Source organism: Alligator sinensis, unplaced genomic scaffold (assembly GCF_000455745.1).
Source record: "Alligator sinensis unplaced genomic scaffold, ASM45574v1 scaffold375_1, whole genome shotgun sequence".
Lineage (NCBI taxonomy): Eukaryota > Metazoa > Chordata > Crocodylia > Alligatoridae > Alligator > Alligator sinensis.
The window spans coordinates 1,409,975-1,414,879 of NW_005841928.1; the positions used below are offsets into that span (position 1 = coordinate 1,409,975).

Sequence of the window (4,905 nt, forward strand, 5' to 3'; positions counted from 1 at the left end):
AGTGGGAGAAAGCCCTGTTTTCCACCTCTCAGCCAGACTCACTCCTGAGATCATGGGGGACAGGTCTGGCTGAGTGCAGAAACGGGGCTTTTCCTACTTAGCCAAAACTGCCTCTGAGATCCCATTGCCCCTTGTCCCACACCATTGATGGTGGGACAAGGAGCAAGGTTTTTTGCTGAATGAAATGGATCAGCTGTGCTTTGACACATTGTCTATTTTTAGCTTTAGGAAGGGGATTCCTGGATTTGGTCCTTTCTGTTCAGACTACTTAGACATTTTCTATTAGAAAGCCATTGGCTAAAAACCCCAAATAACCCTGGTCACAGGGGCCAGGATCTAAGACTCCCTTCTCTCAGAGGAGCACTCTGCTCACTGAGCCACTGAGTCACATTTCCTTTTGCTTGTTCTTCCTCTAGCCCCCATTAATCATACACTCTTTGCTACCTAGCAACTGTGTGTTCAGTAGGGCTGTGTGAAATTTCACCGGGTGTTTCGTTTCAACACTGTTTCAACTTGTCTCAAACTTGAAACAGCAAAATCGAAATGAAATGAAAGGATCTGAAAGAGCCTTGAAATGAAATGAGGGCAGTTTAAATATTTTTAAAGATTTGAAATGTTTCGCATTTCGAAGCTGGGCTTGCTTGCAGGGAAACAGAAACTAAGGAGAGGGAGCGGAGAGTGGGGAAGGACTGCTCTGATATTGTTATGTGTAGCTGGCCAGTGACTGTGATCCTTCCCTGAGGTCCCTTCCAATACCAATGCTCTGGGGAAGGGATGGAAAAACAGCATGAAAAGCAGCATTGTTTGAACTAAGCTTTCTGCCTTGGGGTCAGTTACCCTAATGTTCAGGGCTCTCTTCCAGGATCTGGGTTTCCCACTTCCTGGACATGTTCTCTTCCCAATAAGCTACTGAGCAAAAAGGAACATCACCACATCTAGGTCTTATACTACCTTGAAGATGTTCTTGGCACTATTTGGGTAATACAACCACCACTTTTGAACCATCAGCCTTGTAGCAGGGCACTAAAGTGCCTGCTACTTGGAGAGCCGGGATAACTCCTCAGGTGCTGGTTGCTGAGGCAACTAGAGGGAATTAATGACCCACACCTGTCTAGCCAGCTGACAAGAAGGGGCAGGGCCTGGCTTCTATATAAATCACAGGCAAGAGGCCAGGAGGGAGTTCCACACCAGCAGCTGAGGAGGAAGGAGCTCTTGATCATGAAAGAGAGGAGAAGCCTGAGGCAGGAGCAACGTCTGACTGCTGCAGGATGAAGAAACCCCGGTAGGCTTGAGCGTGATTATAGCTGGGTGGCTTCTGTTTGTGCTATAGCCCAGGGGCTTGCATTTGTGTTGTTGTTTGTAAACAGTGGTTTGGGTGAGGCTATTAGGGGCTGGAGGAGGCCTCATAGGGGCCCACAGCAGTGTGGGAACCACAGCGCCAGCAAGGGCACAGCATTCAGGGTGCACTGACCCCAGCCCCAGAGAGGGGCAGCTGAGAAGCCCCAGAGAAGGGGGCATTGCTGAGAAGCCCCAGTGCGGGCATGGTGAGCCCTGGAGAGAGGGCGGCATTACTGAGCAGGCCCTGGAGGGAGGGCGGAGAGCCCGAGAGAGAGGGAGGGCGGAGAGCCCGAGAGAGACAGACAGACAGACAGACAGACAGACATTATTCAATCTGTGAGGCTTGGGGCATGGTACAGGGGTAGTTGGAGCCACGCATAGCCCATAAGGCTGGAGGGTACAGGAACACTCACTACCGTAGAAGACTTAGAGATAACAGAAGAACCATGAACCAGATGACGAAAGGCAGCCTCCCTATAATATATAGATATAGATCGATATATCTATATCTATATCTATATCTATATCTATATCTATATCTATATCTATATCTATATCTATATCTATATCTATATCTATATCTATATCTATATCAGTTCAAAGTTGTGGCAGACGAGAATTGGAGGGTGCCATTCGGCAGCTTGATGCAGTAAAGGAGGTGGCAGTGGAGAGCACAGTGACCCTGACCGCCCTCCTGCTACAAGCCTCAAAAAGTTCCTAGCCTGACCTTGTCTAAGGAAGTGGGGATTTCTGTGAAATTCATAGACCTCCCAACATTAAATTTCCTTACAAACAATAGAGTTTAGGTGAGAGTGGGGCATTTTGTGATTTGCCTGGGTTGCTTCAAGCTTTTGAGCACAAATATTACTCCAAGTCTAGGCATCTGGGATTCTTTCTAGGTGACAATGGAGGAGCATAATGGATTTAGATACATAAAGGTGTTTATGGACATTGAACAGAGAGTATCAGAATAGGTATTTATGATACAATTGCCTAAATTCTCAATCCTGTTTATATACCATAGAGGTCAATTTGTCATGTATATTAATCTCTTACCTATTCTTCTTTTCCATGAGATGATGGAACCTGCTACTATTCCCTCCCCAACTTCCTGTTCCTTTGACCACTTCCTTAGCAGATATTTTCTATCTCAAAATATTTAAGAGCATGATCTAAGGATTAATTTGTAATAGTTTTTATGATATAATACATAGTATAAGAATTTTCAGGTGAATTTTCTTGAACAATTAAAATCTTTTTTCCTTGTCTCCTTGCTTGATGTATTTTTTTGCCTTAGTGTTTCACACTGGTGGGCTTTTCACTCTCTTTATCTTAACATTTTCTTTGAACACACTCCCTCTTTGAAGGTTGCACGTCACAGGCTATGGTCAATCAAATAACTTTACTTTATCTTACACATGTCATGCCATTTGATATTAATAATTTGCTGTCCTAAAGCATAAGGTTCATTTTGAAAAGATTCTTAATCCTTGCACTTTTGGAAACTGATTTCAATTGCCTTCTCTTCTTTCACATACATACATATCAGAATTATAGTATAACCTGTGCTTCAGCAAAGTTATATGAATCAGGAATATCAAATGAAATGAAAGTAGAGACTGACATGACAATTTTAATTGCTATTATTCTTACATATGGTGGGAAGCAGACAGATTTCTGAACTAGATGGTAAGTAGTCCTGGTACAGAGCTGTTCTGCTTCTCTGTTTGTTTGGTTTTGTTCATGGATTTTGCATTTTATTTGCCTCATATCTTTCTGGGGTAATTTGGATTTTTGGTTGGGAGAAAATTCAAGCTCTTTGAAGAGTGCTTAAGAAAAGACTGAGACACCTGTCAAGCTGGTTTTATATGACTGCTGCTGAAAGTGGGTGGATGGTGCCACACACAGCACTTCATTCTTGAAAGCAGGACTGTTTTATTGAACACAAACAGCTATGCAAAGATTGGATTTGCTTCCTAAAACTAGGGTCTCTACAAGACTCTGTTCACACCACCTATAAAACACTGTATATTTTCTTCAGAGATATAAAGTAGCTGGAAGATAAATTAGTTGATTTGTAACACTGCCCTCTGTCCCCCTTACTGGTTACAGTAATAGCATAGGGGAAAAATACAAGAAACATGAGGTAACTTATAAAAAAGAAGGTGGGGGGAGCGGTGGTTTACCAGAAAAAAATAGAAACTGGGAAGTTCAATGTTTTCCTTCTCCTGTGGAAATAAAATATTTTCAATTATTAGGATGAGTTGTTTTCTTTGATTTCGCTAGGAGGCTTCTGAATAGAGTGGGCTGATTTTTATTTTTTTTATTTTTATAATGAATAGTTTATTGCATGGCTAATTCAGATTTTGGGTTATTTAAATAATTTATTTGATATTATGTAAAATTACATGAATATTTTTATCAAAAAAATTAAAACACCTTTACAAGTCAACCCTTCCCCTAACAGTCCCCTGTACTTTGATATATGCAAAGTTAAATGTTTGGATATTTTGTATTGAAACTTTTATTTAAAAAATTGCAAAACCTTAATAATAAAAAAGATTTTAAAATTTCAGACAATTAGAACAATGAAAAACCCTACTGAACTGAAACATTTGAAGAAAACTTTCAGAATTTTTTTTATGATTGTCATTTAATATGGGGGGAGGGGAATGATTGTGTTCAAATTGCTACACAAAGGAAGTGTATTTTATATTTCTAGTGACTGTGCCTTTTGACAAATTAAGTTGGTAATCTAGAACCATTGCAACTTGTGGTACAACGTCAGTGAGGTGGTTTAGTTCGCTACAAATTGTTTCAGGTGATTTTGACAGAGTTGCACCACTATTAAACTTAAGTTATGCTGTGGTGATTCCAGACTAGGTACACAGTCAGGTATGTGGTTAGAGCTGTGCAGTGTTCAGCTGAAACTATAAACAGATGTGTAATCTGGGATGATCTTTTCCCTATGTAGTGCTATTAAACATATTTTATTACCATATTTTTTTGAATACAGCACATACCTTACCCCAAAAAATCAACTTCCCAAAGTTAGGGTATGTGTGTTAAACCAAGAAGCTGATTGTTGTGTTTTCCCAAGGACAGAAGCACCCTGCTTAGATCACTGACCCACAGTACACCATCTGCTGTATTACTCTTCAGGCAGATGAGGGAGTCAATGACCCATTCATGGGCCACTGAGTTAATGGCCCACTGTTCTTCACTTCACAGATATTTCATAGATTTTAGGGTCGGAGGGGACCTATTAGATCATAGAGTCCAACCCCATGCCCTGGGCAGGAAAGACTGCTGGTGTCAGATGACCCCAGCCAGGTGTTTGTCCAAACTCCTCTTAAATACCTCCAAAGAAGGGGACAGTACCACCTCCCTTAGAAGTGTATTCCATATTCTGGCAACCCTTACTGTAAATAATTTTCTTCCTGATGTCCAATCTAAATCTGCTCTCCTTCAGTTTGTGGTCATTGTTTCTAGTCACTCTCATGGGCTCCCTTTAATACATATATTAAAGATTGTATCTTCTTTTTAATGGTCTTGACATTCTATTAA

The 4,905-nt window shown here is 41.0% G+C and overlaps 1 long non-coding RNA gene across 2 annotated transcripts in view; it reads left to right on the plus strand.

The window, feature by feature from the left end:
• The first annotated feature begins 1,193 nt into the window (after positions 1-1,193).
• LOC102369892 overlaps positions 1,194-4,905 on the plus strand; it is a 140,855-nt gene continuing 137,143 nt past the window's right edge. For both annotated transcript variants that reach the window (XR_001357681.1, XR_323300.1), the window contains exon 1: positions 1,194-1,282. This is a non-coding gene — a long non-coding RNA (uncharacterized LOC102369892). The remainder of the gene's footprint in view (positions 1,283-4,905) is intronic.